The following is a 24,820-nucleotide window of genomic DNA, read 5'->3' as shown; positions in this document are numbered from 1 at the left end:
AAGGCGTCTGCCTCCCAGGAACTATGATGAGGCCACCTACTTGCTGCAGAGTGACTTCCACCAAATTGGACTTTCCAATGTTGCAGGGGTGGTATTGCTTTCATCTAAGCCTCTGCAGTGAGGCTTCTATTGAGCATCTTTAGAAGAAGTTCTGCTGAATTTCCACTTCCTTGCCTACTTGGCAGGAGGCAGATAAAAGAACTCTCTCTTTGTATGGAGGCACTTTTGAAAGCTATTGTTAGCCAGTGGTCCTTCCCACCCGTGGCAGGTTCTTATCTTCTGTGCTCCCAAACTCTGCTATAATGATTAGCTTTCACTTGTATTTTCTCATGCAGTTCTTCCTGGCATGGGTTGCTCTTTTTGCTAGAGCTGTAATGGATGAAGTAGTCTGAGAAAAGAGCACATGTGGTCCTGCCCCTGCTGGCTTGCCACTTAAGTGGACCTCCCTTGAAGATACTTCTAGAGAGCGAAAGAGGAATATGGGCATGGCCACCTGTATTGGTGTTCTGTTCCAAAGTGTCTGAATGCATACTGAAAAAATAAATAAAAATGTGAGAATCGTGACACACTTTCAAGCTTCCTTTTGCCCTAATTTCTGTGATGGATGTTCTCCTTTTTTTTTTTTTTAATGCAAATGATGCACTGTGTATAATTTTATTTTATTTTATTTTATTTTATTTTATTTTATTTTATTTTATTTTATTTTATTTTATTTTATTTTATTTTATTATGTGGCAGAGACCATCTTTGCCACAGCTTCTCTGTCTGTACCTAGGGACTTGTTCTGTCTGTAGATACTCTGCAACATACAATGTTAACTGTTAAGACCAGCTTTGTCAGTACTAGGATAGATGAAAAATCCCCTCTGGATCTTGGTCAGTGACACCATGAGCAGCTACTCCTTACAAAGCTCCTGTTGTTCCTGCTCAGCAGCACCAGGGAGGCAGAGGTCAGATCTATGCCAGAGAAACATCAGGCCAATGTGTGTTACATTAAGCAATTAGATTAAATGAAATATGAATGGTGATATTGGAATCATAGTGAACCTTCTGTGTAAGACAGAAGTTGCCTCTCATATGAAAGGTATCTCAACTTCTCCACAGAAATACGGGGATCGGTTTATTTTTAAAGCAGCCTTGACAAATCTAATACACTGTAATTTCTAACCTCCAATGGCAACTATTTCCACCAACATGAAGCATAAGATCCCCCTAAAGGCGCATCCTATCGTGTTATATCTAACACACTGGGAAAAGCAATGAGCCTTCAGCAGTAGGCTGCAAAACAAGATGAGCCTCGTAAAGGAAGAGCAGCCAGCTGTGTAGTTAGGTCTAATCCTCTTCCCAAGTTGAAATCTAACCTAAGAGGAGCTTCTCAGCATTAGCTTTAAATAGACTGCTCCCAAAATGTGTGGCATGGTGCAAAGCACCTAAAAAAATCAAAATGAGTTGTCATGACAGAATGAAGCATTTTGCATTTACCCTTTGACTTTAAATGTAGACTGGTTGTACCTTAAAACCAAACACCTGACATCTAAAAGTTGCAGGTATATAGCCTAAATTTTATCTGTAATAATGTTCTGTGAGAGTAATCATGTGATTCAGTAACAACCCAGGTGTGTATTTTATAAGACGTAGGAATAATCAATGTATTCAAAGACACTGAACTTTAAAAGAACTGCACCAAACTGTTCAGAGTTAGCAAACACCAAAATTAATATTGCTTATACAACTTATTTCAGCTTCCTTGAATATGTGTGATGTTGTCTTCAGTGATCTGATATACAGGACATAGTGCAGAGGATGGTGAGTGGTTAGTGCAATCATTATCCTTATCTTCTCCAGCAAGTAGCTACTGCACATTAAATCCTGCTCTAAATGTGAAGTTCATCAATTCATTGTGAGATTCCATCACAATTGGGTTTTATGAATAAAAACCTCAAGTGCAGAGATGTTATGGTCAAAAGTGACTGCTGGTGTTTGGATGCCAAATTATGCATGCTTATGGTCTTTTTTTTTCAGAGACTGAGCTGGATTATAGTCTGTGTGTTCAGTACAGATTTTACTAGCAGATGTGCATGCCCAGAAGCTTTGGAGAAACCCAAAGGTTTGGATACTTGCTTGCCTTGTGAGTGGTAGGCAAGGAGAGCATGGAGGAGGCATTCCTGTTTCCTACATTTCCTGTGAGCTTATGGGTCATTCTTTGTAACTGAATGAATCATGCTTTAGGCAGGTGTTGTTTCTAAAGAATTTCAAATTTCTGAAGAATTTAGAAATCTACGTTATCATGCTTATAGCTCGTATAGGCAAAGATTGCCTTGCATCTTGGCCAAATGCATTTTTCACTTGAATGACAAACACCATAGTCTTGATGCCATGCCAGTATCAATTCCCTATTTGAAAAATGGTTACATTAGAGTTTCTCAGCAAATCATTTAAAGAATGTTTTAATACTGGGAAGGAAAAAAAAAAGTTTCATCAGTTAACTGAGTTTGCATTTCAATAAAGTGATCTACAGTAATCAACAAGCAAAGAATGACCGTCATTGAAAGGGAGATAAAGATACACATGATGTTTCAAGCATTTCTGGCAGCTAGTAGTTCTGGGTAAGCTCATTCAAATGGTTATGTGCTCCCTTATGGCATCATCAATGAGGCTGTTAAAACTAAGGTTATTTAGAACAAGGGATACGCTAACACATTACAAACTCAGGAGAAGAAGGAAAAAAAAAAAAAAAGAAAAAGAAAAAAAAAAAAAGATTGTCAGCAAAACAGAGAGGAACAAAAAATGCCAAGACTTTGACAAAGCCAATTCGCTCCTCCTGCTGTTAAGAGATAATAAGTGATCAAATATCTACGATAAAACTGTGTGACAATGGAGATAAATACTTGGAGCACAGAAGATTAAACTTAAAATAAATGTAGGCAGCTTCAGCAAAAGGGTGGGGGAAATCCTGTACTGTCTAAATATAGCATAAATGCATGCAAAACAAATGGCACTAAAATACATTGGTCACAATCATCAACAGCCATTTTAACAGAATTTTGAGATTTGTATTATCCACTTCTGGGGTATAAACCTAATTCTATCATCTGCTTGTTGTGCAGCTCTTCATGAGCCATTTGAACTTTTTATGGCTTAATTTACTGTCTTCAAAAAGCATATAAGGACTCTTAAGCTGTTTCTTACATTAACCACCTGAAACAGAGCACAGCAAAATTCCTCTGGGAAGAAAGCTTGGTATGTCATTCCCTACCTCAAGCAAAATTTTTATTAAAATCTGATTGTACCTGGAATTAGCTGAAGGAGGAGGAGTGTGGAGCAGATCTTTTGGCCCCTTTTGAAACAGAAACAATGGTTTCTGGGTTTCAGAAATTTGCCTCTTATTTGAATACTCCTTTGAGTTCGCACACTCTTTTGAAGGTGCAAATAAGTGAATTTGCAGCTTTTCTTTACATTGTGACTGCCAGTTTGGGTTGAACACCATTTCAGAGTGGAAAAGATTATGTCATGCCTGCTGTTCATGCCTGCATAAAATCTTATATGAGCAACATTTAAGGATAGATAGTAGAAACAAACAAACAAACAAACAAACAAAAAACTATCCTTTTAAGTCAAAACATGCAAATTTCCATCAATTCACAAGAAATGAAGGTGAGAAATGATCTATAAGGCCATCCTGATTCCACAGTACAGTCATTCCATGTGACATTGCAGGGTGAGGCTCCTGTTTGAACAAGGTGCTGTTGTGAAGTGAATTGTCTAGTGTTGCTCTAAACATATCTCCCTGCAGGATTTTCACTTCTCCCCTCTCCTAGAGCATTATAGATTTACATGTCAACTTTTATTCTTAGTCTTCAGTTTAGAGCCTCTTTGGCTGAAGTCACACTGGAAACACATTAGAAGAGCATCTCTGAGCTGTGATGCAGGTATTTAGAAAAGAATACAGGCTACTCTAAATAGATAAAGCATAATTCCTCGCCCCAACCAAATTATGATTTCATACTAATCTCTAATTCCCAAAATTGCATTTTAAAACACTGAAGGTGTGATATCCTTTGAAAATTTTTGTGAATGCTTTTGCATTAAGGTGGATAACCTTATTAGCTACACCTGTAGCCAATTTCGCTTTTAAGACCAGGATGGTCTTAAGAGAAAGCGGTTTTCACAGTCCAGATATATGAATATAGTGTGGGATTTGTCAATCATTTTGAATACAGCTCTTCTGCTTAATCAAGTTTGTTCTTACTCTATACTTTTATACAATTCTGAATTAACTCTGAGTTATAAATTAACTTCTGTAAAATGTGATTATTTTACATGCTTTCAGCTACATAACCATGTCATTGAATTTGCATAATATAACTCCCAGTCTTTTTCTCTTGTTTAGGAGAGTATTTTTCTCTCACCAGTCACTCAATCACCACCTGTCTCTTGATCTCATTCTGTAATGTACTCTAGATGATTGACCTGCCACCTCTAATTTTACATTTTCCAGGTGTTTTAAGCTCTTACCACTTTCCAAAATCACTTGGACAAATTAAAGATAATGCTTTTCCTTTTTTTTCCTTTTTTTTTTTTTTCCTCCCACATGAATCAATGATCCTTAATTCTTGTTTAGGTATTTGTTATCTTTGTTTCAACATTTGGACACCTAATTTTGGTGTCAAGAGGAAAAGTGATCTGAACTTTAAACACAAGACATATCGTCTTGTATGTCATATGTCATGAAGTAAAATTGCTCTCTTTGTTTTGGACCTTCCTCACACATAAATGCTGTTTTGAGGTTTTTTCTTATGTACAGTTGTAAAGTGGTCATGAAATGGCTGTTTTTCTTTCTTAAGTATAAACAAAACAAAGGCATTTCTCCTACATCTGTGCAGTTTACTTCAACACCAGTAACCAACCGCACTGTCGCTTCCTTTCCTCTTAACCTTTTGTTATGCTCCAATGCCTCAAGTGGTTAGGACCACAACTTCAGCTGATTTGTAATGCTCCGCAGACATTTGTGGCCATTCGTCATTTCTGGACAGCTTTTCAACTGTGTAAAGTAAAGTATTCAGAAGCAATTTTGCAGCCTTCATATCTTAGAAAGTTTTCATAGGTCCATATTTACTTCCTTAGGTACTGAAGTACCTTTGAAAACTTTGCCCTAGCAGGGTTTCTACTGAAATTGATGCGTTGGCTGGTACATAGCTTCATGGCTGAATGCTCATAGCATATCAAGACAGCTTCAAGAGCCTTAGCACTGAAAAACTCTGAAAGCAATTAGATGAAGGGAATTTCATAGCTTTGCCATTAACACAACCTCTGCTATTCTTAGTACGTTTTTATTTTGCACAGTGAGTCACACAAATGCAGTAAGAAACAACAAGGAGGATGTCAAGTTCCATTACTGTAGTAAGATGGTGGATGACAAGGGCATCTGGTTGATAGAACAGTACAGAAAATTGCACTTTGTCTGGCAATTAAGGGAACAAAATGGAAAAATGTCACTGTCCTATTTCTGTTCAACTTCAAAAAATACATATGATTTCTGCCTGGGAAATTTCTGTAGGTGGCTGCCTGCCTTCTAATGCTGCTTAAGAAACATTTTGTGTTCAGAGTGGAGGAGTAAACCAGGTGATGAAATATTCATCTGACTAAATTCCTGTCTCTTTGGGGTTTTGCTGGGAAAAAAATATATATATGTAGTCCCATTGCTGGCTAGTTTGAGCATAAGAGTTGATGTAACCAGTCAGGATAGGGTATTGTTTTTTTAATGAACTTTGCAGCTAGTTTGTGTTGAAAAATGCTACAGACATAATGAACCCAAATTCTTTTTTTTTTTTTTTTTTTCAGTGCTGCAATCAAAAGCCAAACTTATGTGATTCTTCTAAAAGATCTAAACCAAGCCAGAAATACCTGTCCTTTATTCTATTAAAGCTGAACAATGCAGCTACAAGAATAGGGAAAAAAAAAAAAAAAAAGAGTGAGATTGGTTTAGTAACATGAAATTTTCCACATTTGTAAAAATCTAATGACTCAGTAGTCAAAAGGGAATTTGAACAAGTGATTTCTAACAATTTAGTTTTGAGTTGTATTTAAAGATTTATTATCCTTTTTATTACTTTTATTTGGCATTTTAAAACACATGGCAACCTTCTTGGAACCAAAAACAAACCAAATCCAAATCTAGCCTGTTTTCAGTAGTATTTAATATTAAAATCCAATGAGTTTTCATTTTTGTTCACAAATAGAGAGGAATTCAAAGGAAGTCTTGGTGACTCTGTGCCAAGGTCACACAGAACAAGCAGTCTCCTGATATGAAAATACAGAAAGCAATAACAGCAGCAGGACTGGGTGAATCAGGACACAAATTACGTAGATTTAATATTTCCAGTATTTTCCCAGATTTCTAATAATATTAAAATATTCAATGTTATCACTTAATCATTCTTAATGAGTTTATATATAATAAGACACGGATAAAATAAAAAATAAATTAAACACTTTATTCTCTCTTCCTTGCAAATATTTTATGAAATGAAGACAAAAGTATCCCACAATTTACAGTTACTTTAAAAAAATAAGTATCCTCTGGGAGACCCTGGGAGTCACACTATGTCCTCTTCCAGCAGTACTGGAGATTTTCCAGTAGGATGAGATTTTCAGGCACTTACATCCTTGGATAAAGACTTTGTGGAAAGTGGGCTTGAGCATCTCTTTAAAAATCTTTAAGAAATAATTACTCCAGCTTTGTATTCTCATTTTTCATCTGGAAATTTCTGCTCCTATATTGGTTTGAAATCACTATCTTCAGCTCAGTATTTTTGCATGGTTAGCTAAAATTATTGCCTGGAAATTACTTTAATGGGATGCACTGTTTCCCCCAAATCACTTTTGGGAACAGCAAGAGCTTTTCCGTTATTGTAGGTGTTTCAAATTGTACAGCAGATAAGTCATACCTGGACCCTCCAATTTCAAGTTTGTCGTTCTAGTGTCTGTGATCTACGTAGTGCATTTGGTAGCCCGTATCATCCCTAAAACAAGAGTAACGGTTATATTCCTCAGAGATAAGCTAATAGTCAGACTTCCCTCCATCCAATGAGACCATTGGGTTTTCATTTACATTCAGGCATAGTCCACATAAAGAGGAGAGTGTAGCACATATTTAATTTTCATGGGCTAAAAATACGCAAGGGATCGAGGCTTCATGGCCCAGCATAAGAAGTGCAAAAAAGTGAATGAAAGTAGCAAAAAAATGCCTCTCAACTCCAAGTGAACTGTCAACACCACAAAGCTACATCTAGCATGTTACACCGTGGCCCATAACAGATGTTTCTCTTTCAAGCTGTCTCTTCTGAGGTCTCTTACTCAAATATGATATGAAGGCAATACAAAAGAAGGCTTTCAAATGCAAATATGAGGAGGGAAATGACATATGGCAGAAGGAGCTGGATGTGCCAGTGAAGGAATATTTAGTTTTTCTTTTGCATAACATTTCATGAATATATTGAAGCGTGATGCTCTGGTGACTTTGGTGAGAATAGCCTGTGTAATTATGAATTCTTCAAGGGATAATTTGTTTCAGCAACCTGCCTTTTGTTGTTGTTGTTTTTATGATGAGAAATGTGGTTTTACAGGGTTTGGAAATCACACTGGTTTTGAACCAGGATCTACAAAGAAAACACTGTTCTTCCATTGTCAGCAGTTTTTTAAAAAGAGAGATGTATGAGGCAAAAGTATGGTATTACTAGGAGTTCCCACACTCCTGATTGTGAAGTTGGAAAAAATGAGTAGCCACCAAGCTTCACAAACATGTTTTGCTTTTTCAGAATTTTATTTTTTTATATTTGCATTTCCAGAGCGTATGTTGGAGGAAAGTTCACCTACTTCTAAACAGAAATTTTAAAACTTTAAACTTTGTGTTTAAAGGCATGCAGTACTCATTAGCATCAGGAAAAAGTTTCATTTGTCTTTATCTCAAAGTTTATTTTTCCTCTCTTCTTCACGTCTCTTCCTAAAACATCCTTTGTAATGCCTATCAAAAATTATCCCATACTAAATAATCACATTTGTATGTATATTGAATGGTTCAAACTACATGAATAGTGAATCAGAACTGCTTGGGTTTCCAAAAGACCTATTCCAATTTTATGTAAGGGCTTACAGCCTTTATATGATTATCTGGATTGTACTTTGGAGGTCAGCCTATGTTTTCAGTATGATCTTTTCTTTATTGGGATTACTGTGCCCTTTTTCCACTATATTGAAATGACTCAGGCCTGAAGTATGTAATTGTGTCACTAGACTCTTCAGACATTCCCATGTGGTATGAATTCTAACATTTAGGGTAATCCCAAAAATCATTCTATGTTACAAAATTCTGCTTCAAAGGGTTTTTATTGCCTTAAATATCTGTATACTAAATATACTTAAATATGTCTCTTTTTGTTTTCTTTTGCTTTTAATGTTTTTTTTTTTTTATTATTATTTTTTTTATTCTTTTTCATTTTTTATTTTGCTTTTTCTTCTTCTTCTTTTACATCTGCTTCTTTTGCTTTTACTTCCTTTTCTTCTTATTCCTTTTGTTTGTTTTAGTCATTGTTAAAAAGTTCATTTTCAGTGCGAGAATCGTAGGACAGTCTGCGTGCATTTGTATTAGGGGATTTCTGTCATACTGCTCTCTAGCCTTATAGAAATATAGCACCTCTGCATAATACAGCTTCAAGTATACCTGTGAGTTCTGGGTATTTGTTATAATAATTGTAGAACTGATAATATATCAGAAATGTGGGACTTTTTAATACCTTCCTTTGGCTCCAACCAATTTTGGAGACAGAAAGCCAAATATTATCATTGTAATAAATAAAATCCTTACATAAGCAGAAACACAGAGTTTCACCACAAACGATCAGACAGTTTACAAGTCATTAAGAAGATTATTGCAGTTGAAGGTAAAGGAAATCTCTGTTTCTGTTTTGCCCAAGCATTTCTACTATGCAAGGCCAAATATCTTCTGTCAGCATTTTGAAACATATACACAATATATTATTTAGGTTTAATCATTTTTACCCTGGATTCACTTTTACTCACAGGAGGAAAGTAAAATGAGGCTCACAAAAACTTTTGCCTTTGAATATTGTGTTGTTGATTCCATGTAGCTGCAAGAAAGATTTAAAGGAAGTACTGTATTAACATCTAAGTTTAAAAAAACAAATTAAACCTAGTTGTAATTCACTCAAGATTTAGGTTCTGTAACGACTACCACATTAGATTTCTCATGGACGGATGGATGGATGGATGGATGAGACCCGGGACTTTTTATTTATTTATAATCTCTCTGTACTGACTTTTAAACATTGCTATAAAACAACACAAGTAATTTCAAGCACAGCAGAAAGCAAATATTAGAGTCCCTAGGCCTGATTCTCATTAACTTTAATGCCATTTTACACCACTCTGGCACTGCACTGGGGCCATAAACTGAATTACATTAAGCATAAAATGTTTCTATTGTAAGAACCAGAGCCTCTGTATTTACAGCAGTATTACAATCAACCTCACAAAGATGGTACAACACTTCCCGCAATAATGCTTGCTTTCCCATTTCTAGCAGAGGGTTCATCACCGCTGCTTTCTGTCTGTCAGGCTGGAAAAAAACAGTATTTCTTCCTTTCAGGATGAAATAATTGTAATAATATTGTACAGACTAAAAAAGACCTGTGAAAATAATCTTGGGGAGAAATAAATAAATAAATAAGCAAATACTTTGCTGAAATTATAGTATTATCTATATCAGCCCTGCACTTGACTCAGGGATATCGTACGCCTGTTTATTGTTGATCCATGACAATTTCTTCTCATTTATTGAGTGCAACCTAATCTATACAAAACAGGAATGGCCCAGGAGGCCATTCAGGGCCATACGTCTCTGCTGTTGCACTCCATGTAGGTTCATGGAAATTAAATCACACACGTAGAGTTGGCTGAAAGAAGAAGATACCTAAAGTCATTGGGCAAATTCACAATGTAGTCTCTGCCTTTATATCATTGTTTATTTGGGAAATTCTAGAAACAGTGAATGGTATATTATATGTCACCATTTCCTTTTATCTTGAGAATGCAATGATTTTTCCTGCTATGATCAAAGTCTAATCTCAGTCAAAGTAATGAAATATAAAACAAAACTTTTCCTTTCTGAAGATGCAAAACTGTGACCAGCTCCACTGGTGGTTCATAAGACCTTGATCAGCTTTTTAGCAGAGGAGGTGCTGGGTTTCCTCTTACCTGGTATTACTTCTGAACAATTCGCTTAGATTCTCTCTGTAGCCACTGGAGGGGGATAGGCACTTTAGGGTATAGTATTTCTCTTCCCAAAATAGGCTTCTGAAATGGGTCAGTTGAATCATGCTCTAAAATCATGCCTACTTCTATTCATTGACTACAAAGAGGGATGAATGAAATCAGCTGTTAGGCTTTTAAAAATACCCTGTTGCGCTGAAATCAAGGGCAAAGTGGAGGAAGGCAGAATTTAGTAGTTGCATGTGTTCTTACATGAGTAGTACTCCTTTCGGAAAGCAGTGGTGCAAGTCTGATGGAGAGTCATTAATGTTTGAGAGAGAAACACTAGATGAGTCAGCACAACAAATAAACAAAATAAAAATCTAACAAAATAAGATAGCTCCAATAAAAGCAACAACAAAACCAGAAAACTTATGAATGTTGGGCAAAGTCTATTTTTAATGTATGAACTGATGATGATCTAAGGATATCATTTGATAATGTGTCTAGTGTGACCTACAGGTCGCATTAAAAGATTTGTGAACAGACAGCCATGAGTTGTCCTAATTTGCAAACAGTTTGGAAAATAAAATGAAAAATAAAATGAAAAAGAAACAGGAACATCTTAATACATTTGCATTTATTGCTTCCAAGAGTTAAAATTCAGTAGGAAACAATGTGAAAGTTGTGCTTTGTTAGAAGCATTTTAAAACAGTGAAGAATTGCAGAGAACGATAAATAATAATGAAAAAAATCTTTGTTAATTATAATTTGCTTCCTAAAGAATTCAGATTAAATATTAAAATAACAAGAGAGTTGCTCATTAAAGGAGTTATTGCTCTGATAATACATTTACAAGATGTTCTTTTTTATGGTATAGTGATGAACATCGGAAGTTGGAACAACTAGTAAAAACCACTGATTAGATAAATATTAAATACATCTTGTGGATTTACAGATTTTATAGAAGAAGATAATACACACTGTATTTTATCAGAAGCACATTCAGCCTACCCTACATGTTGTGTAATGCAGTCCCACAGCAAGGATATATGAGCTGCAGTAGATATGGAACCCTGGGTAATACAGTCCCAGTAATGTTAGCAGAGCAAATTGTATGGAGTGCCATGTTGGATAACACTGCGGGTGATTCCAAATCTCCTTCATTCAGTACAGAGATGGGAAGGGGTGACTGGCTTCGTGCACCATTTTTTCTCAGACACCAAACCATGAACATCTTATATCCCTGACATTTGCTCCAGAGGAGAAAATGGCAGGCAACCAAACAAAATTTGGAAACCATTACAATGTGTTTCAACTGTAATGTAAATGGAACCATATCGCTTTGAACCTGTGGTTCAAAATATATATAGCTGCTAGTCTTATTTTGGCAATGCAATGTCTGCCATTAAATGTGCACTCTTGCCATATCAAGACCTGTCTGAAAACTAGATATACCAATGGCTTATTTTCAAATAAACCTCTCTTTTCTGACAATATTTTCCAGGTTCCCTTTGCAACATGCTTCAGCACTGATTTTCTCCTCTAAGGTCTTCTAGCCACTCTTTGATACAGCCTAAGCTTGTTGAGATTGAAATACACACTATGAGCATGGCCCTGGAGGGGTAATATGAAGCAGAAGAAATACTTTAAGAACTTTCATCCTGCTCCTAAACTTCTGCAACTATTACTTGGGCCAGAACACACTGAAATCATCAGTGGCATTTCTGCTCAAAGCCCCATGAAGGACAACCCCTCACATAGCAACTCTCCTGTGAAGAGGTTTGTGATCCGTCAGTCTGAATACAAGGGTTTGGAAAACAACAGAAGTTCTTTCTAGCGAAGAAACAAGGCATCCAGCAGTTCGGAGCAGAAATGGAAGAGTTCAATAAGAATTCATCTTTTGAACTTTGTCTTTCTTTCCTGATTCTCTTTCCTTACATTTTCTTTCATTTTCACCCCTTTTCCCTGCTGCACTCTGTAGTATGCACCCATCTGCTAAAAAATAAAAAGGGCTCCCTGCGCTAGTGTCTATTGAAGTGCCATATGGCTGAGGTATTGCCTTAGGTGGTGAGCATCACAGAGTGCATCTCTGAGTGAACAGAGATTTCTACATTTGAGGTTTAATTAGGTAACTGCTTTTTAAGTGGCATCAGTTTTCCCTTAAACACTTACAATTTCTCAGTAAAGAAAAAAGACGATGAAACCGGTCTCCAATACAGCCTGACATGTATGTAGAAGGATGTTCCCATCCTTCTCGTAATGTTCCACGTCTCCTTCATCTTCACTGTTGGGACTAACAGGGAAAGTGGTCTCCTGAGCCTTCACCATCCCTCCCACCCTGATCTGCCCAGCTTTCCTGCTTCATTACTGCTGCTACAGACATGCTTGTAGTCTGGGTTACACAGCACCATCTGTTACAGAGGAGGAAGGAGTTGTTTATTTCAAGATGCAGCTGCAATATAGCATTAGTGAGGGAGGGAGATCTAGAGGAATTGTATGCTTTTAGATGTCTTAAAATGACAGACTTGTGTGCCATGCGGCAGAAATCTCGTACCTGCAAACAAACAGAAATGCAGTACAGGGAAGGCAGAAGAAAAAAACAATGAGATCTATGAGATCTAGCTGGGCAGGGGTTTGCTGTCACATTAATCCATTTCATAGAATAACTCAGTTGAGATAAAGTAACTAACTGCGTATGCTTGATAATCAATTGAAATGAAAAATTAAAACTGCTTGCTTACACCATTGATGAAGCTGGAAATTTAGTATGAATTTAAGCAATAGCCATGTTGCAAAATACTCTAGCATCATTGCTGTTTATTAGATTTCCCCTAATTAGTGCTCTACTAGTGTAAGATTTATGGGGAATGAAAAGTTGTGCGTGTTCTTTCTCAGAGAAGGATTAACTTCACAGTGGCTGAAGAGTCCATGTGTTTCCATGGATTGTATCCCAAAACTTGTGAATCTTTGCAAGAAAGTGAGGCTTAACTTTGTCCTGGGGTGATCTCATATCACTACAAAATAAATGGGAGGATGAAATAACATCAGGTGACTGCGACATTCGTGAGCCCAAAGGAGATATTTGCAATAGGCAGCCAACCACAGCCCCAGTGCCAGTCACATATGACTGTTGTACAAGCACAAGTCACCAAGGATGTATCATTCTTAACCTTTGGCCATAAAGGACTTCTAAATAGAGACTTGGCCAAGTGCAATTTGAGATCATTCTAATCCCACCATCTGCTGCCAACTCCCAGTAAAGGATAGTGCAGAGAACTATTTGTTATTTCCTTTTTGTTTGTTTGTTTGTTTGTTTGTTATTTCTGTGCTTGTTTCCTTGTTTATTTCAAAGCCACTGTCATTCTTGTTGAAGGATGAATTTTGATATCTGAAGAGAGGGGAACTCCTCATGCTTGGTGCGTGTGAGGATGTGTAGGCTTCTGCTCAGCCATACTGAATACCCAGTGACATCTCTAAAACACACAGAGGGCAGTGCCAAAATTCATTGCTAATTATTAGTGTCTAAGGGGATCTCAGTTGTTCCAGATGGAGGAGGCTGCACAATAACTACCACAATTATTCTGTTTTTCAAATAATTCTACAAACATAGAGTTAAAGATAAGTCAAAAGCCCTTTTCCATTCCACGGATTCATAGTAATTCCCTACAGTTTAATCATTTGTGTTTTGTCTAGATTCGCTTTTCGCTTTTGTGTTAAACATGTCAAAGACTTCCACCACTGTGATATCCAAGATCTGCTTAAAACCTTGAATGTATCCCCCTTTTTTCTTCCTCTGCCTTTTGTTTATTAGAGTTTAGCTGTAAAAAGGCTTATTTGATACCCTAAAGTTCTCTCTCTGCCTCCCAGAGCCCTTAAATACTTCATATCCCCTCTTTTGTTTGTTGGTTCCTTAGTACTAGATGCTATAAAGTAAAACCTTAATCATTTCCATTCATATAAATGGAACCAACGGCACAATGCAGAATATGTGATATACAAGCAGCTCTTCAGTGACTATTCATGATTATTTTCCCTCCCCAACAAACTTCTGTATCTTTTCAAAAGAAAATGAAGACACTTCTGGAAGCCTACGTGATCCCTTTAGTGATGTTTTTCACGATAGTGATAATAAAACAGAAAAGAGTCAAACAGATGAAGCACCCTGCTAAATCTAACCTGGCTGCTTTTTAGGACAAGGACTCCCACTCTTGCTGGTACAAAAGGGCTGTTCCACCCATTTCCTTCCTTCAGCAGCACACATAAGCAGACACCTAGGGAAGGGTAATAACAGATGATATATACAGCATATTCCCTCACATATACTCCAAGTCTCCAATTATTTTCTGCTTAGGGACTTCTGACACCATTGTTTATTCGGTAACTCAGAGGAAATCTTTCTTTTATTTCCCCCCTTTTTTCCCTTGAATCCATGGATTTTTAAATTATTTTTTAACTTCTGATGGGGATTTAAGGAGAACATGCATATAACCAGTGGGAGATGTTTTTGTGAGTATGAAGAACAATACAGGGAAAAAAAAAATGGAAGCTATATATGTATGTAGTAAATAGAGACTATATGAGATTGCTTTTAGACGGCTTCAGTATAATTTAGTATGAAAGGTAATAATTATGCTCTCCATATTGAGAATGGGAACACTTTGTGTGGTCACAAAACAAACAAAAACAAACAAAAACAAACAAACAAAAGAATCCAAACCTCAAACTTGTTAACAAACAAAGAACTCCTGAAAAAGAAAAATATGTATATATTAAAAACAAAACAAACAAAAAAATGGAACAGAACATGTTTCCAGGGCACATTTTTATGAAGGTAGGCTTTCTTCCCTATAATAGTGGATTCAGCACTAGTATAACTGGTCACTGATGTTTTATTTATAAAGAAAATATACAAGGCAAATCAGTAAAACTTGCAAATAGAAGGAGATAATACAAAAATATTTAATTTAAGAGTAAAATATAACACACTATAGGATTAAATTCACTTTACTTTAGCCAAGTAAAATGGAACTGCCCCATTAAAGCTTACTTTCGGGCTAACACATTCTGTTGAATAGATTTAGCTAAAGGTGAACTGAAGAAAAAATATTTCACCAGCATAGAGCAGAACCATGATGGGAGAGGTCAAAGTGAATGTCATTTCAGTTTTTCTTGCTCTCATTTATGAACAAGCCACTGAGGAGCAAATTCCGGCACTATGAGGAGATATCCAAAAGGCATATCAGGGTTATCTATAAATATCAGAATGAACTCCCTGACATATATATGTTTTCCTGCCATAACCAATTGCTTTAGTATCCCTGGTGTCTCCTAAAACATCTGCTTTCATATGGGCTTTTTTATGTTAATGTGGTACTTATTGCTACTGCATAAATGAAGCAACCATGTGAAGTGTACTCCCATTTACTGCTTCAGCCCTAGCATCATATGCATGAATAATGCCAACATATGTACATAAAAACAGCATCATCCAAGAGTTAATAACAGCTAGTGTTCAGGTAGTTGCAGAAAAACATTTTATTAACATCAATGGACTGAATTAGTTGTTGTACTGAAATATCTATCAGTGTATAAGATGCCACACAATGTAGAGTCCTATTATGTTTTTCTTTCCTGACAGGTCAGCTTTACTCTCATTTTCTCTGTCTCTACCAAAAACATGTAATACTTCCACCAATTCCCTTTAAGGAACACCCAGAGCATACAGTTCTAACTCCCTGAGCTGAAACAGTTGGAGTTCAATGATAGCCATGCTGTGTATCTTCTGTGGGCTCTTTCAGGGATTATCAGCTCTATCTCCACTAACGTGTAAATAGTAATTTAAGGGCTTCTTTCACATTTTACAGCTCTGATTTACTTGTTTTATAGTTAAATGCTGCTGTAAGGAGAAAGTCTGGTATTTCCCATGACTCTTGCCAGATTCTCGGGGATGGTGAAATAGTAATGATACAGTGAAAGTGTACTGAATGATTTGTATGCTAGGCAGCCTTGGCTACATACTCTACTGTTTAAGCATCTCTTTCTTTGAAATTGTCTTTTCCTGCAACCAGACATATTTTAATCTCAGTCAGCATTTTTCTTTCTGATAATCCAAACTGAAAGTCCAATGCCAGTCCAGTGCCAGCAATTCTACATGCTCCCAGAGGAACATAAGATTTGCCAATTGGTACAAGCTGATGACTCATCAGGTCTGCTATCTAGTCTCTATTAGTCTCCAGCACACAATGTCTTATCTGGCCAGTGTTTTATGTCTCTTATTTCTGCGTTATCCTGAGTGCTTCCAAGAATAATGCAGTTTATTCATAAAGTTCATTTTCTCTCTTCCTCCTCCACACAATAGGAGTTGCCAAATGAGAGTATGGGAGCTCTGTCTTTCTAGGGAAAGATTGGCAATGACTGCACAAAAGAGATGTGGGCTGTTCCAAGGCAAGTGAGACTCTAATCACTTGTCCATGCGGTTTGGGGAAGGGAGTTGCATACTGCCGGTCTCAAATGTTAGCTTGCACAACTAACACAAAGGGGCTAGGACAAAGGGGTTAAAGCATACTAAAAAAAAAAAAAAAGAAATAGATTGTCTTGGAGTACTCTAAAGGTGAGGTAAGAGGGAGGAAATTAGGTCATGTAAGTGGTGGCCTCTATTTTTTTTTAAATAATGTCTTCAAATTGCCTCCATTACCATAGAAGTTTGGTTAAAGAGATGCACTGGGAGCACTGTCCCTGCTCATCTTTGCTAGAAGTTTTTTGCCTTACAACTATACCACTTGCCAAAGAATGAACAAAATAATCCATGTTTCTCTTCCAAGTGGCAATAGGAGGAATGTTCTTCATTTCTTACTCCTCTTAAGAACCAGAATTTCTTACTGTTAATCTAACAACACATCCACTCCCAAAGCTGCCAAGCTGCCCCAAATTGTCTTTCAAAAATAAAGAGATAAATGAAAGGGAAAGGCTCTATCTTGTAGTTCGTCAAATTTAGTGCAGCTTAAAGTACAAAGAGAGCTCATAGATAGAGAGAGATACATGCTATTTTCTTGGACATTCAGTCCCATCTGTTTAATGTCACTTAGATTTAGATCACACATTGCTGGCAATTTTAACCTTGTTTTTCATGTCAACAAAATGAAGTGATAACCCTTCTGCCACTGATTAAACCACTTGAAGCCTCACTCCTCTGCATTTCAGTCTTAGACTCATAGAAACACAGAATATCCTGAGTTGGAAGGGACCCAAAAGGATCATTGAGTCCAGCTCCTGGCTTCACACAGGACCTCCTCAAAATCAAACCATATGCCTGAGAGTATTGTCCAAATGCTTCTTGAATTCTGTCAGGCTGAGTGCCATGACCATTTCCCAAGGGAACTTGTTCCAGAAGAAAGTGGTTCCAGATAAGGTTGTTTGGTTTGTTATTGTACAGTCATGAAGGACATCCCAAATGAGAGACCTTCTTTAAGGAGGATGACAGTGCTTCTACAAGGATAATATGGAGAAAAAACAAACAAGCATGTTTTGGAGGAAGCATCTTCTTTGAGTTGCGATCTTGAGAAGAAGCAAGACCTCATTTTTAACTGTTTTTGATTCCTTCTCTTGACAGATTGTTTTGGAGTAGGCTTGAAGTAGTTCTTCCTTTAAACTCACCTTGACTGGAGAGCAGGACCACCTGCTTATTTATACCTGGATGTCAGCTTTGGATGCCTCTGCCTATTTCCTACCTTTTATCTTCAAGTTATCTGAAAAAAAACCTGTCTTGTTGGACCCTGAGCTGGAGCAAAACACAGAATAATCTATATATAAGATGGTGAAGCATCTGCAGTGAGGCCAGTGTTAATGATCAGTGGTCTAATGCAGGAAGTACAGAAAGAAAAAAGAAATAAATAATGGAGGAAGTGAGCCTCTACGGCCCAAAACACTGGCCAGAGAAAAAGCTAGTAAAATGTCAGTGAATCTTTGGTGAATTACATTAGTTCATACATTTGTGCTCCAGGTAGCTCCTGGGGACTTCTATCAGAATTTACTGGAAGTGCTTGTCAGAATGAAATTTTTACACCTCACACAACTTCAAAATAATTCATTCAGGGCTCAAATAATAAGAATTTACCAGAGGTTGAAATGCAACTGTATCTTGGAGTAAACATTGTCATGTTAAAGAACTATGTAATGACTTATCAATCATACACAACTCTGCTATGCACAGTGTGCCATGAGGGGAAAAGAAACAATATCTGTTTATCCAGATATAGGGGATTTTCACCATGTTTTAATCTGATAAAACAATGCTTCTGAGACTTGCTACTTACTTGCTATTTAGTCAGAGTTTGAGATGTCATTGTCTGATGTTGCACATCGTCAACACCAAACAATACAAAAATCCTTGACGTTTAAAGATTGGTTGCATGTTATTGCCACATCATCTTGCTACTTCCATAGCAATATGTATTTTTAAGAATTGGGAGAAAATTCCTGCTTCTCCTTCCCATCTCATCTATTATGTGTCATGTCCCAAACCCTGGGCACTTTACCCTTCTGTGAAATGGATCTTCTCACAGTCCTCAAAATTCAGCAGCACTGTTCCACAGCTTTGACTTCTAGGTGCAGATTCGGACATGGTTACAGAATTTTTAATAGATTTGCATGGCCTTATTCAGTTCCATGTTTCTTAAAAACTTTGCCACATACTGCAACTCTGGTAAGGAATTTGCTTTGCTAAAACAAAACTTTACAGCTCAAAAGCGGCAATGCATGGGAGTCAATTCTTACTAGCCACAATTTTCTAGCATGGAACTGGAAAACTGTTTGGATGTCTTTCACTGTAGTGAGTGCTAAGGAGCTGGCTCATAGAGACATCTTTTTTGGACTCATCAAAACATAGGCACATCCCCAAAAGATGCCCATGCACCTGCATTAATATTTACCTGTTAAGCTTCTATATTACCAATGATCTCCAGTTGCTAAATTAAAAAACAGTTTAAGCCAGGGCCAGAAGTCTTCTGAAGATCCAAAAGATTTCTATTTTGAAGCATATTTCTAAAATAAAGAGAAATTATTTCATTGTAGTTGGATGAAAAAGGGTTTCTGGGCCCCACTGATGCAGTTAAGAGAACGCATGGAAAAAATAAATGACTAAGTGAATATGAAGCAATATTCTATGAAATATATCATCACCCTGCTTCCTCATTTTTATTTTTATTTTTTTTTTCTGACAGAAGGCTCTTGGGTTATTAGGTCTGTCCTATTTTAAGAACCTGTTGTTAAAATTACAGTATAAGCAGAAATGGCCAGTGTGGCTGAATAGAACAGCGGCTTTTCTGCTGTGGGCATTGTGCACTAGAGAAATGTCTCTAGAAGATTTCTGCAGTGAAAAGTGGGTATCATTTACTTCCTTGGAAAATTTGTGGGAAGGACTGTTTAAAAAGGAATAATTTTAACCGATGGAAAAGCTTTACTGAAGGCAAAATCTCATCATTTTACAGTACTTTTGAACAAAGGCCCAGAAACAAGCTTAAGGCTGGGAGATTCACAATGTCAGTGATGAAGTTCTTGTCACAAGTCAGTGTAATGAAGTTCTTGGATTAATCTGGTGTCTGATTACCTTCAGCTTGAAAGATGCAGGATATGATGTTGTTTTTTCTTTCTCTCTCTCTTTTTTTTTTTTCTTGGCATTTGTTTTGTGAGTTTTGTCTTTTTTTCTTTTTTTTTTTTTTTCCTCCGTACCCTGAAAATGCGTTATTTAGCGACATTAATGTATATAATAATATAATTATATCAGGCCCAGGTTGAAACCTTCGTAGGAAGGTGATCAGAAAGGGAAGACATGAGTCCTCAGAAACCATTCTGCACCATCACAGGTGGAAGGTCAATCAAGTTACAGCATGACCTGCAGAGGAATGTCTGATATGGGGCTAAATTTGATACTGATGTCCAATGCTGGTGATCTGGTGAATTCTGAACACATAAGAAAAATATATCAGTCATGTCTGGAAAATCTGAGAGTTTTCTCTACCTCTCAGAACTACTATGCTCTGTATGCATATCTGTATTCTCTGATACTACAGAGGCAGAGAAACAACCCTAGGTTTTCTATTTTCAGCATTCTTTTGAGGGATGTCAGAAACAGAAAACTTAGAACCTCATGTCACAAGATGGTATGTCCACTATCAGCCTTGCATATGAGTTTAGGTTCTTTATCACAAAAAAAGAAAAAAATAATAATGTTGTGAATGGTCAACTGCTGTTGATAAGGGAGCACAATTTATCTGGGTGAGTCCTCCCAACAGAAAAGTTCATTGAGGTTAATGACTACAGAAAAAACCCTAATGCCTGTATAACTTTGCAAAAGTAGTAAGTTATATTGCCAAAACTTATTTACACAGTGTGATAGGTATCATCACATTTTCTTAGAGCAAAGACAGATCTGACTTGATTCAAAACAACATCAGACAGGATCAAGTTTGTTTTTCATCCTGGAAAATGTATCTTCTCATGAGACTGGCTGTTTAATTCACAGGCAGAACAGGCTAGACTAAATAGACGAGCAGAGTCTACACTGTAAACTGCAGAGATTCTTCTCTGAAGCCAAAGAGGGTCGTGGGATGGATCCATACCTCAGATTCCTACTGAAAATTAGAGCCACCACATGACTGGAGAGGTTCATCTGTTGATTTTGTGGTTCACAGTAAAAAGGTCTGTAAGCCTGCATGGGAGAGTAGTCTTAGCAATCTGATAGCAGTAGAATATTTTTCCATTTGTCTTTCCTTTCATGCCCTTTCTCTTTATGAATGAAAGGAATCGGGTTAAATGTACCTGTTTCCTGTCATTGACTGTGAGTGTGATAGAAATGATTTGCTGAAATGTGGACAGGAAAAATCTCATCATCCAGGTTTCTACTTGTAAAGTTCACAAAGATCTGCCCCAATATTATTTTTATGTTTGTAGTTTTATTTTATTTTTATTTTATTTTCTAGGGATTGTAATTTATTTCTGTTGTTAACACAAGACTGTGTAGTCTATGACTGCTAGACTCAGCATTATAATGCTTATTACTACCATAGCAACTAGTAAAAAAAAAAAAAAAAAAAAAAAAGCAAAAAAACCCAACCCAAACCAAAAAACAAACAAACAAACAAAAAAAGACCTCCTTATTCAAAATCTGAAAGTAGGACAGAACTCAAACTCTCTTTTAACAAGTGAAAATATCTAATTTTTGTCTTCAACTATACCGAAAACATATATTCAGGTTGTTGGTTCATGGCTCAACGTATCTTGTAGCTAGTTTATTTCTGGAAAACCTCTTGTTATATTCAAGAGCAAAGTCTATAGATCGTCTATTTCTAATTATTTTGTGTTTAGTACTGTTGAATTTTTTCTCTGTCTGGAAATCAAGATTCATTATTCCCAGTAGCTTCAGAACCTGCCAAAAGTAATGGCATGTGCGGATAGTGAAATTTGCTTTCATGTCAAAAATATGGTGCACTTCATCCCAGTCCTCAGAGACAAAACCTGTCCAAAGTCTAGAGGATTTGGTTAGACTTCATTCTTTCTCTTCCATACACAGGAATGTTTTTGCTCAGACATAAACTCCCTCAAGCCCCAAGCCCATAAATTTATAAACATGTACACGTACATATACACATTCCTCATAAGGAGCCTTTAAAGACAGCATCTGTTAGTGATTGACTTGAATTTGTCATTTACAGTTGTTGACTGCTTGTCTTGAATGACTCCCCACTAAGTACAGTGCTAAGAAATCTTGACAACTATTTGGTGGTTCTGTGATGTTAACACACGTGTTTCAGACAGATCATGGCCAGCAGGTCAAGGGAGGTGCTCCTTTGCCTCTATTCAGCATTGACAAGCCACATCAGGAGTGCTTGGCTCCCCAGAACAAAAGAGATGGAACTAAACTCTTCTGAGTGGTTTTCACAGATGGGGCAAGAGGCAATGGATACAAACTGAAATACAGAAAATTAGTTTAAAGATAAGAGAACAAATTGGTAAATTGAAATAGGTTTCCCACAGAGGTGTCCATCCTTGGAGCTATTCAGAATGCAACTGGACACAGCAGCTCTGATGACCTTGCTCTAGCTCACCCTGCACTGAGCTGGTGGTTAGACTAGATGATCTCTAGAGGTCTCTTGCCATCTCATCCATTTTGTGACTTCCATAGACAGTGACCATATTGTTTATTGGCAACTGTAGAAATGTTTCTTTCTTTTCAGGTAGCTTTCTTTTTTCTTCAGTTTACCTTCAGCCTTTCCTCTTTGTAGAAAGATGAGGAAATATTAAGAGTGAACACGATAGTCTAAATGGTTCCAAAGCAAATGGAAAACCTATGTGATTATTACTGCCAATCTCCAGAGCATTTCAGCTCATCTGAGTAACTCTAGCAAATACATTTCTGATATTAGAAGAAGTTCTACTACCGAACTTATACAACTTTATGTGTCCACAGTGTATGCTTCTGCATCTAAGAGAGTCATTCTGAAGATCCCTTTGTAGTTAGTGCAAATCAATAACAATGAGTGAAATCTAGATCATTGTGAAGGTGGTGTCTTTATTCAAATGAAATGACACCCTAAAAATCCACTATCTGTATTGATTAGATCTGTAATTATTGTAATAGGAGCCTGGAGCCTAGGAGCACAGGAGACATTAGATTCAGGTGGAGACACACAAATTAGCTGAGATGAACTGAGATGAATGTCATGTGCAGAAGAATACCCTATCTCATTAAGGAGCATTTCTTTTAGTTCTTTGCAGTGTTTATGTGAATGCAAGACACTATCTTCTATGCTTTTTATTGAGTGCACCATAGCACAATGGTGTTTGATTTCACAATATTATCTAAATAATATCTTATTATGAACAATTCTACTAATTGGCGTAAATAACAATATGTGCTTATCTTTTCATTTTGACATTGTTCTTGATTTAGAGTAAAGTGTAATTAAAGAGCAATTCTAAGGTTTTCAGCAGTAGTCAACAACAACAGAGTTGTTCTTTGTTATGGTTTTACTGATAGCAACAGAAAAAAATTCCATTTCTTTCCTTTTCCTTGATACCAAGTAGGACTAGATTTTATAGTATAGCATATACACAAAGAAAGAAGTACAGGTAGAAAAAATGCAACCACTACAAAAGTCTGTTTGTATTTTTCATGGTGATGTTTACAACAAACAGCCTGAGCTGTTTCACAGTAAGTGCAAAAATACACTTTGTTTAACCTCTAACCTTTCTTTATAGTGCAGATGTCTTATCTTTGAAGTCATCCTAAGAGGCTTCTCTTATAGCTATCAGACAGAAATGTGATCTTTTATTAAAAAAAGAAAAAAAATTAAAAATCATAATTTTGATTACATCTTTATTTTCATTAACTATTTATATTAGGCAGTATAAACATTTATCTTGTAGAGATCTACACATGATATGGTGAGAGTCCTTCCTATCAAGTGAAAGTGTCTATTGGCTTCATTGTGTGGAGAAATGGAAAAGAGATTAATATTTCTAAGATATATTATCCTCTGCAAAGTATACCAATGTTACACTCCAGCTTCTTAGTGCACTTTTCAGGAAAAAAGTATTTTTAAAATCTAATCTCTTTTACTAACCTCTAGGTATGGGAACTGCTGGCATTGAAGAGAACGCAAAATCCACTCATTTCTTTGCCACATTAGATTATACTACATGTTTTCTGTATAAATTTGATCTGTCTCTACTCTCATTATCTCCACCCCTTCCACATCCACAATTATTTTATACTGGAATCAGTGAAAATACACTTTTCTGAGTTACATCTACTTCATTGTTGCCTGCATTTTGGCACCATCTTGAGTAGCCATCCTTCCATCAGAAATAACATTATATCAGCAAATCTCTGGGAATCCCATGAATGCTTAACCATTATTCTTGCTTTTGCAGAGCCGGTGAGCACCCCATGAAGTGGAATGGATTCTCAAGGCATTTCACATTCAGGCCCTATATCAATGTCTGCTTTACTGATCACAGTGTATTCAAACTGCTATAACCAACAAATACTGTAATTGTATGAAAGAAAAGTTAAGTTTTATACCATGTGTTAATATAATTGCAGATAACTTTTTTTCCCTTCTTTGAAGATATGTTTTACCTAGTGTTATGAATTTTAATTGTGTCCCCTGTATATCTGGGGAATGTTATTTCTTTGCCTCCAGATCTGGTATCCTGTGTGTTGTGAGATACGTAGCTGTGAATTCATCTGTATTGTTTGTGTTTTTAACAGTTCTGCTCATTTAAAACCATGAAAGTCAATGTCTTTTGTTTGATTCTTTTGTGTGTGTGTGTGGTTGTTTTTGTACATTTTAAATATAATCCAGCTCAGATTCTCATTCTATACACGGCTGCTTTATAATTTGCTCTGCAGATCTGAGCTAAATATTTTCACAATTACATGTGTCATTTACATTTACAAACAAATTAATGAGATACTTACTTGATACCATTGTATGCATAGAACAACACATTTGTCATGAGAAACACTAGTGCAAGAGCAGGACAGGTAAACA

The 24,820-nt window shown here is 36.6% G+C and overlaps 1 protein-coding gene across 1 annotated transcript in view; it reads left to right on the top strand.

Moving 5' to 3' along the window:
* The window catches only part of LOC311222575 (t-SNARE domain-containing protein 1-like), a 214,867-nt gene extending 190,359 nt beyond the window's left edge, over positions 1-24,508 (top strand). Inside the window, exon 5 of the mRNA XM_084306942.1 lies at positions 24,198-24,508. The gene's annotated coding sequence lies outside the window, so the exon portion shown is untranslated. The remainder of the gene's footprint in view (positions 1-24,197) is intronic.
* Positions 24,509-24,820: the final 312 nt, after the last annotated feature.

This window comes from Netta rufina (assembly GCF_964035555.1).
Source record: "Netta rufina genome assembly, chromosome: 2".
In the NCBI taxonomy this organism is placed as follows: domain Eukaryota; kingdom Metazoa; phylum Chordata; class Aves; order Anseriformes; family Anatidae; genus Netta; species Netta rufina.
This window is presented reverse-complemented; position numbering and strand designations above follow the sequence as displayed.